The sequence below is a fragment of the Phocoena sinus genome, chromosome 2 (genome assembly GCF_008692025.1).
Source record: "Phocoena sinus isolate mPhoSin1 chromosome 2, mPhoSin1.pri, whole genome shotgun sequence".
Lineage (NCBI taxonomy): Eukaryota > Metazoa > Chordata > Mammalia > Artiodactyla > Phocoenidae > Phocoena > Phocoena sinus.
This window is the reverse complement of record NC_045764.1, coordinates 130,863,502-130,873,703: the sequence shown is the minus strand read 5'-3', so window position 1 is coordinate 130,873,703 and position 10,202 is coordinate 130,863,502. Positions and strand designations below refer to the sequence as shown.

At 44.5% G+C, this 10,202-nt stretch overlaps 1 pseudogene; it reads right to left on the bottom strand.

The window, feature by feature from the left end:
* Positions 1–1,168: 1,168 nt before the first annotated feature.
* On the bottom strand, positions 1,169–8,310 carry LOC116748631 (annotated as a pseudogene).
* Between the last annotated feature and the right edge of the window lie 1,892 nt (positions 8,311–10,202).

The window sequence follows — 10,202 nt, the reverse complement described above, 5'->3', positions numbered from 1 at the left end:
TGTATTCACAGTATATTCTTGCCGCCCTGCCCCCAGATGAAAGGAAGAGCATGAAAGCGCCAACAGAGCCAGGACTCTGCTTTTCCAGCTCTAACATGCCATCAAACACGGACGGGGCGCTCGACTGACAGAGGCATTCTGTTCGTGTGCACCGAGTTCAGCTGGGAGCGGCGGAGCGGCTGAGATCAACAGGTGGCCTCGCTAATGGAACAGATTCACTCATTGTTTATGTGTTTAATGAATCATTGAGTTACCGATCAGCAGTGAGCAATGGAAGCTGTTCAAACAGAAGGGCAGCCCAGCCGTGAGGTGGAGCAGCCGCCGTGCTCCTTTGAAGCTCTGCTAGCCCCACGGGGAGTGCGGGAGGCTTGGGGGTTACTCCCTACGGTTCCCAGAGAAACTGGTGGCGAGAAGAGGGTGTTGTTTCTAATTGGATGATGAAAGTCAGCTCACGGGACAGACCAAAGGGCCAAATATAGAAGGGAAGGGAAGGAAAACATCTGAATCAAAGGTTGAGGTAAAACCGAGAGACAGGTGTTTGCGGTGAACCGTGCAATAACCCTCACCTTGGCTTTCGCTCCTCAGGAAGGAACCAAGTGGGGAAGGTCCGAAAGAAGTGAGAAAAAGCAAGGCTCAGGATTCGGAGGCCGATTGTCTTACAAAGGATTCATGGTACAGTGGCGACGCTCTGTCGTATCAAGAGGCAAAGCTGACCCTTCTTTGTGGGATTCCCATGTGTTGCACCAGGCCTTTCCTGTGAGCAGAATTTGACTGGATTCTATACCAGAATTGTTTATAAGGGGCTGTGATCTTTTTTCCCCCACAAATAAGACTTTGTATTTGTCACCATTAAAAGTCTGAATTTTAGGTAGAGAATGGACTTGAGAACACGGGGAGGGGGAAGGGCAAGCTGGGACAAAGTGAGAGAGAGGCATGGACTTATATATACTACCAAATTGTAAAATAGATAGCTAGTGGGAAGCAGCCACATAGCACAGGGAGATCAGGTCGGTGCTTCGTGACCACCTAGAGGGGTGGGATAGGGAGGGGGGGAGGGAGACGCAAGAGGGAGAAGATATGGGGATGTATGCATATGTACAGCTGATTCGCTTTGTTATACAGCAGAAACCAACACACCATTGTAAGCAGTTATACTCCAATAAAGATGTTAAAAAAAAAAGTCTGAATTTGGAGCAGATCTGTGGACTGGTGGCCCATCTCCATCGGCTCGCTCAACCTTATCGCCAATCTCATCCCTGGGAGCTTTTCCAGAACCATTGCCTTCACTATGAAGTGCCATGAGTTTCGCAATGTAAACTTGGGCTTCTTCAGCGCTTTTACTTTTCTAATGAACACATCATACAGCGGTGTTTCTAGATTGGCAAGCGTTTTCTATGTCTCTCCCAGGGCAATCTGGAATCAATTTATAGAGCCCTTCTTTCAAATCATTTGTCTGTACCTCTTGGGTCACGATTTCCATCATCTTTTTCTAGATTTGGGGGACCTATAGGTAGGTGCTGAGTGTAAGAGTTCTTCCAAATCTGGTTGTTTCTTTTTCTGTTTTTTTAATAAAACCAACACAACAGACAAAGCAAATGGCCATCAGTAGTCTTGACATCAACCTGAGCTTCAGTCATGGTCTGCCATTCTTTTGACCATGGAGCACATTTTTTCATGGGTAAGATCCATGCCATGGAAGTTGGTCAGACAGTTTTTGCCCTGAATATCCTCGGTAGTTAGCTTGGATTTTCTAAGTGCAACTTCATCCTTCTGTAGATCAACAAGGCTCACTTTAAAAATATGACACTTGAGGCCATCAGATACAATTTTGGTTCCTTGAGTCCTCCAGAGTATTGTTTCTTGTACTTCTGATATTGAACATAGCTGATGCTGAAACCTTGCATAATGATTAGTCAAATCCATTTCACCTGCCTTCACTAATCAAGGTCATTTTAAGACTTGAATGTCCTCCAAGCAACATGCAGCCCAAACAATAAGATGTTTGGGGGAGTTTTTTCCAGGAACTTGGAATCTCAGCTGCAACTAGTTGAAGCTGAGCTAGTTAAAGACTGGATAGGACCGCCGACCCTCCAACTGGGCATGTGCGAGTGTCCTCTTGCTGACCTTTTGATGGCAGAGGACTGAAAACTCCACCCCCAGATCGTGCTAAGTGCCTCCGCTTTTGAACTACAGAGGCCTGTACTTAGTTACACCTGCGCAGAGCCACGATTACCGCACCTTTTCCCCACGCCCCCCATATGCCCCATGCCTCAGACGCCCTGCTTCCATATTCGTTATCCCACAAACATGCCCAGCCCCTTGCCTATGGGGAGGTGGAATTGAGTCTTGTCTCCCATCTCCTCATTTGGTCCACCTTGCGAATAAGCCCTCTCTTTGCTGCAGGCCTGGGTGTCTCAGCATTTATGGCTTGCTGAGCGCCAGGCAAAACAAAGTTGGTTCAGTAACAAAGCTTTCTTACCAATCTTTCTTAGGAAAGGGACTAACAACTTTCTTCTTGGCCCCCTTTTAGCCATTCTGTGGGCTGTGGGTTTTCTATCCCCCGAAGGTAAGAAACCTGTGAGAGAGATGGCAGAGTGTGGTCTGGTGAGGAGAGCACTGTGCTTTGGTTTAAGAAATGTGTTTCAACTCTGCCACTGTCCTTGGAGCACCACTGGCCACATGCTCTCTATGGTAGAGACTGACAGGCTAGTCACCAAATCAGTATCCTTTCCTCCTGGACACACAAGCTAAACCCGGTTCCCAGTCTTCCTTACAGGCAGATGTGTCTATATGACAAGTACTGGCCAAGGAAATGTGAACCAGGCTCGGGCAATTGGCAATCAGGCCTGGATCATAATCCTTCTAGATGACCCTCCACCTTCTCTTTCTCCTCACCTTCAGCTGTTGATATGTAGGGTTGGCTTTGAAGATTGCAGATCTCTTGAAGATCCCCTCAGCCCTCAGGGTGGCCAAGCAGGGCAGCGGGTGTGCCCAGCTTGGCACCTCAGCTATAAGCAATCTCCTCCGTTTACCTTAGTTCACTGTGCAAGCCTTAACTCTTCCTACCGTGTGCCTAAAAATCCCAAAGTAAGGAAGTGTTCCAATGGCCTCTGCAGTTCCTTCCAGGCCTATCATTTTGGATCTGAAGCTGTCCCCTCATTTATACTTTCATCCCTAGACAAAGACAAGAAGGACACTCTTCTGTCCGTTCAAGATCTCCTAGAGGAAGGAGTGGGACTCTTCTCCATTACCTTCTCCTTCAAGGATAGAGAGAAAAGGGGAGACTATAGAAGAGAGAGAAAACAAAAAGTCTGTCAGGGCCTACCAGTTAGTTAATGGAAAGGAAGCGTAAGGGGCGGTGGCATGAAATCTGGGGGACTCCAGGCCAGAATGAGGGCGTCATTTGCCATTGCACTCGCTGGCAGCAGATCTTGGGGTTATAAATCCTGAATGAATGAGGGGCTAGAGCCGTGACAACAAGCTTCTATTGCACTAGTGCATCTCTTGCTGTAGGTCTGTGCTTCAGCAAGCCAGCCTCAAATCCTTTTAGAACTGAAGATCTCAGCTAGTCCCAAATAAATCTCCATTTATATTCCCTCTTCAATAAAGCCTTCTTCCCGACCCAGAGGAGGATGTGAAAGCCACTGCTACTTTAGGCAAAGTCACTGCTATTTGAAAAACCAAGACATGTATATGCACATATGTCCTGTGTAAAGGTAACTTACAATGAGATTTTCTGATTCTGAATGTAGGTACAGTAGAATGATAACTCCTCTTAGACATAGAAACAGCACCGTATGTCCCTGTAGTAGGAACACATCCCAGTTCTAGAATGGTGGGGTTGCATTTGGTGTGTGACGCTAAAGTCAAACTATGACACTAAAGTCAAACTAAGTCAAACTCACTATTGAAACAATGCATATCTGGTCTACAAAGATGTTGATAAGCCCCCCTCCCTTTTTTTACAAGGTGGGTGAAGGATAATTCCATACTTTCCATGTCTCTTTCTAAATCTTTGAAACATTTATATAGTGTTTGTTACGTAATAAGCATTATGCAACAAATATTGTTCTACATGTTTTTTACAGATATTAATTTGTTTAATTGCCTATGAGGAGGATACTATTATGACTCCCTTTTGTAGGTAAGAAAATGAGGAACGGAGATTAGATTATTTGCCCAAATTCACACAGCCAGTTAGTGACAGAGCTGGGATTCAGACCCATCTAGTCTAGAGCCACAGTCTATGTGCTCGGTAACTATGCCATACTGCCTGATTTTTGTTGTTGTTGTTTTGTTTTTCTGTTTTTGGCTGCATTGGGTCTTCGTTGTTGTGTGCAGGCTTTCTCTCGTTGTGGCGAGCGGGAGCTACTCTTCGTTGCGGTTCTCAGGCTTCTCATTGCGGTGACTTCTCTTGTTGCAGAGCATGGGCTCTAGGGCACACAGGCTTCAGTAGTTGCAGCACGTGGGCTCAGTAGTTGTGGCTCGCGGGCTCTAGAGCGCAGGCTCAGTAGTTGTGGCGCGTGGGCTTAGTTGCTCCGTGGCATGTGGGATCTTCCCGGACCAGGGATCAAACCTGTGTCCCCTGCATTGGTAGGCGGATCCTTAACCACTGAGCCACCAGGGAAGTCCCCCGATTTTTTAAAAATAATTGACCAGCCCTTACCCATGTTTGTCTCATACCCACACATACTCCCCTGCCCTCCCCCCGTGCTCATCCAGGTTATACCCAAGCCTACCAAGAAGTCTGAAGTGTGATCCTGGCTATGAAAATTCTTCATGGCAAGCATGGCACCTGAACACAGGCTCTTGGTGAAAAAAATCGGTTTTTTCATATAAAATTTCATTCTTAATGAGAAATGAGAGTCAAATATTCAAACTATCCCTCTCTGTGGAAAATAGAAATCTACTCTACAATATTGACTTTGCCTCTGTGATTTTCTCGTTGTCGAATATGAGTCAAGAAGACAGTACAATTGTGGCATATTTTAAAGACGAGGTGTTTAAGTGTTCAACGATTCTCAGGAGTCCCACCTTTTTAGTATTCAGGAAGAGTTTAATGATAAGTGACAAAGACTGTGGGTCGAAGATCTTGTTTCCAGTTGTAGCATAACCAAGGTTGGCTGGTGGAGATGGAGCGACAAAATCTCATCTCTTCAGGCTCTGTTTGCTCTTTTTTTTTTCTTTTGCGGTACGCGGGCCTCTCACTGTTGTGGCCTCTCCCGTGGCAGAGCACAGGCTCCGGACGCGCAGGCTCAGCGGCCATGGCTCACGGGCCCAGCCGCTCCGCAGCATGTGGGATCTTCCCGGACCGGGGCACGAACCCGTGTCCCCTGCGTCGGCAGGCGGACTCTCAACCACTGTGCCACCAGGGAAGCCCTGTTTGCTCATTTTTGAAGTAAGAAGGGCAAACTAGATTCATGCTAGGGTCTAATCCAATTCTAGGACCATTCTGGATTCACTCTTCCCCTGGCCCACAAGATCCCTCATGATCTGGCTCCTGACAAACTTTCCAACCTCATCATGTATCCCAACCTCACTCAGCTCCAGCCACACGGGTCTCTCTTCTGTTTGTTCCAAAACACTAAGCTCCTTCCCAGCTCAGGGCCTTTCCACTAGCAGTTCCCTCTGCAGGGAAGCCCTTTCCCTGCATCATCACCCGGTTAGCTCTTTTTTGTCATTCAAGTCACTGATTAACGTCTTTAGTTAGTCTGTCCCCAACATCTCAAGCTAAGTTATTCCCATACCCCGGCACTAACTCTCCATCAATCACCCTGATTTGCTATCACCTATCACCATCTGATATTTTCTTGTCTGTTTATTTGCTTATTTGTTCATAGTCTGTCTCCTCTCACTCGGTATAAAACCCCATGAGAGTGAGACCTTGTCTTATTGTCTCATCTCCAGTGCCTACATAAAAGCATAGCAGCCGCTGAGCTCAGCACATCTAGTGCTGACCATAGGGACGAAAACAGTGCCTTGGATCTAGACACAGTAGGATTCCTTTCTGAGAACCACATCATGGAGTAAAGAGCTCGATTAATGCTGCATTTCCCCTTTTTTTACCCAATTTAGTGGTTTCAGAGTAAACATCAGGGTGACTATGCACAGACCCCCATCACAAGAGGTAGGCTTGTACATCCTTTCTCTCCTGCTGACCTGCTTCTCAATGACAAACCATGAATCTTCAGTGACATCTTCTCCATGTATATTGCCTGTCTAACAAGCAGAAAATGGCATATCCACCTAAGGAGACCAGCCCCTTGGTGCTGTGGACAGCTGTATAGTTCTGGTTCTGCAGATTTCTGGGCTTCAGGGTCTGAGTGAGGGAGGTTCAAGTCTAGTGGTCAGAGGACCTAGAGAGTCTGGATGTGGAGCTCTACCCGGTGTTCTGTGATGGCAAGAAAGGTTTCGGGGGTCCTGCTACATCAGTTAACTGAACACTAACTGAAGATCATTCCATGCTGGTTGCTGTCCTGACGCAAGGGCATTCCTTCTCTCCTAATGGAAGAACAGGGTACCAAACAAGACCACAGTAAACATCTTTCTTGGGTCTCTGACCAGACAGAGAAAGCCTCTGGGGCTTAAGGAAGCTTTGTGGAGTTTCTGGGAGGGACAGCTACAGAAGCTGCTCTTCCTAGCTCAAAAGGGAGAAGTGATGCTCAACTCACAGCTGAAGGCAGGGCCTCCACCCAGGTTAATCACCTGGGATTAGAGTAGAATTAAGAGGAATAATGGGTGAAGTGGCAGGGCAATGTCAGAGTGTCACCCTCTGGATTTCAGCAGTGGAAGCTCCCCGATCCTGCCCCACGTCAGGAATCATCTCAACACATCCACGACCCAGGGATAGAGATCGTGTTATTGTTTTTAATGGTTAATTGACTTTGACTTTTCCTTCTCCCCTCCAACCAGTTTCAGAACTTCCAGATCTGTCAAGAGACAACTTCACACTCTCTCAGATTCCTCCACTCACCCCTCAGGACCTCCTAGATCAAATATGACTTATAATGAAAACTCAAGACTGGTGATCTTCTGTCCTATCATAAAAAGATTACAGGGTCAAACATTTCAGCACTTCCTTGCCCCAGTATTTGGTCCAAAAAGTCCTTCCTTAAGCATTACTAACATATCTTTTGCTGCAGTGTCAGCTCATTTCTTCTTTATAATCTACTGTGGAGAAGCCAAATGAGTATCTATATTATTTATGATACTTGAAAACCGTGAAATCAACCCTTACCATTCTCTCTCTCTCCACTAAATTCCATAAGAGGCCATGCTCCCACCACTCTAATCTATCTGGTAATACTTTTCTGGACTTTAATTCTTTGCATCTTTTAAAATTGTGGAAGTCAGAACTGCATACTGCTCTCATAAGGTCCTTTGGCAAGTCTTGGGGCAATCAGACTTTTCTTTCCAATTTGTGAAGTCAAATTCCTGTCACTTTAGATCTGGAAATGAACTGCTGACTCACATTCAACATGCATGGATCTCAGCTCTCTTCTTCTCATATGTACTCCCCCACTTCTTACCTTAACCACATTGACTGCATCTATTTTTTGTTCCTGGGTGTACTGGTCTTGTCCCAATCTTATCCTCTTTCAGATAGCTGGCTTCCTAAGTTTTCCAAGTTTACTTACGTCTATCGTTCCTTCATTGGAGGTTTCAGAAAACTCAGCCAGCTGAGAAGATATATCTGCACGTCATCCGAGAAAAATAGGGGAAATCCTGAACCCAAGAAGGTACGGCAATGATGTCCGCACCCGATACTAGATCCATCTGGGCCTCACTTCCCGAATGGTTTTCTGAAATCCATTCTCAGCTTCCTTTGTTCCCCTGACTTATTCTCACCCTCACACAAACTACCATGTTGTTCTACGTGTCTAGATACTTTGTTGCCTCTTTCTGTCATACGTACTTGTCCGATTCTTTTCTCAACATTATCAACTGCATTCGATTTCTGTTCTAGGTATAATGCTCTCACCCCAACTTTATTCTCGCTCAGGTAATTGACTTCCCACATGAACACAGTTTACTTATATTTTTCTTCCCCTTTCCTCAGAGGTTTTGGCAGACTCAGCCGGTAAAGACTGCCTGGGAGAGTATCGGTTTGCAGTTGCTGTTGCATCATGGTGATTACAGAACTTCCTCTCACACTCAAAAATGTCTTAGTTTGGATGGTAAATTATACGGTCACTCTACAGACAGGGCAGACTGACTCTCAGCTGTCCTTTCAGACCAACTCTGAGCTACACCACATACCTGAGGGTACCTTAGCTTCTTCCAGAACTTCACTTCGAGGCTACACATCATCCTCCCTCCAGGACACGTTTTGGTGGTCTTAGAAAATAAGTATTTGGGCCCTGTCAGGGCACTGTGGCACTGCCTAGGATTTTAGGCCGATCTCTCTAGCTGTTAGAGCCATGAGGGTTAGACGATGGTTGCTCTATGTATACATCAGGAAGATGCAATGTAGTGTACTAATTAAAAACTGGAACTTTGGAGCCGAACTGCTTAAGTTCAAACCCTGGCTCTGTCACTTTCACCTATATTTAATTGGAGTATATGAACCCATATACATGTTCTTTATCAAGAGGTGCTCTGAAACAGAGTATATATGCACAGACCCAGCACTTAGTAAGTTGCGTCTGTCATCCAACGGTTGTGGATTTCCCATGCCACAAGATCTAAATGTATGGGTGTGTCACAGGGGACTCAGCTTTAAGCCAGCTCGCTCGTTCCACTCTAATTCATGGGATGGTAAGCTTGGCAAAATCTCTCTGGTGCTAGAACTTTCCCTCCACGAGACAGACCCAACAACTCTTCCGCTCTAGATGCTCTGTAAAGGTTGAATTATGTCATTCACTTACTCATTCACAAAAAGGGCTGTAGGGGATCTAAAGAAAGTAATGTCCATGCCTAACCTCAAGGAGTTTATTATTGATCTGGGGATAGTAGAAGTATGCATACAAAAATTAAATGACAGGCAAGACACTGGACCTAGAAATGTTACAAAGAAATAGTATAACGATTAAGTGTTAAATGAGTGGGGCCTCTCATAAGATCTACAGGAGTTGAGAAAAAAGACAGATCACCTAGGAAAAAAGACACCAAGGGAATCAAGACCTAGAATACGAGGGAAGTAATGGATTTGGGATAGAAAAAGATAAATGTTAAATATGCACTAAACTTCAGGATTCAGGCTCAATCTTGTATTTGGCATCAGTTTCAGCCTCAGGTTCTAGAAGAGCAAGTAGCTGAATGTCTACTTCAATATTATTTTTTACTCCTGGAACTTGTAAATGATCAGTGACCCTGTGATTGTGTTTTACAATCTTATCCAATGAGCATAACAGCACTAGTAAGATGACCAAAACGTGACATTTGGATTACTTTTTTTTTGCGGTACACGGGCCTCTCACTGTTGTGGCCTCTCCCATTGCGGAGCACAGGCTTCGGACGCGCAGGCTCAGCGGCTATGGCTCACGGGCCCAGCCGCTCCGCGGCATGTGGGATCCTCTCAGACAGGGGCACGAACCCGTGTCCCCTGCATCGGCAGGCGGACTCTCAACCACTGCGCCACCAGGGAAGCCCTGGATTACTTTTTTTAATAGAGGTGCCAACTTTTTAATTTGCTACGTATGTTGGAAAGGACAACACTATCATTTCATAAAATTCATTTCATATTTTGACACAAAAAGCAGATTAGACATAATTAGACAATTTTAATATCTCAATATTAACTTTCAAGTGTGGGTCAATGTGCTAAATATCATTAGAGTAAAAAAAATTATTTGCTTTATCTGCTAATATAATATCTCTCAATTAAAATATGAAATATATTTATCATTGTAAAAGTAAAATGCCTTACTAATTATTCATGATTATAATAGCTAGTAATTTGTATAAAAAATTAATAACTTTCTAATAGGTAACTATAATAGAGTTTGACTACTAACACAAATATTAAGAGAAAGTGCATTTCCTAGATAACTTAGGAAGAATGTTATATTTTTTTCAAATGTACACAGGTTTGTAAAAATTTAAATAATAATACAAGACAGAATAATGATGATTAGGTTTATTGTAATTATAACCTTTATATAATTGTTTGCTATACTACTGAAAAAACTTTTCCTTAAATTATATTCTGCTCTTCACAAAAAGTTAATGTTATTAAATGTGCTTCCTTTGTATCTCACATA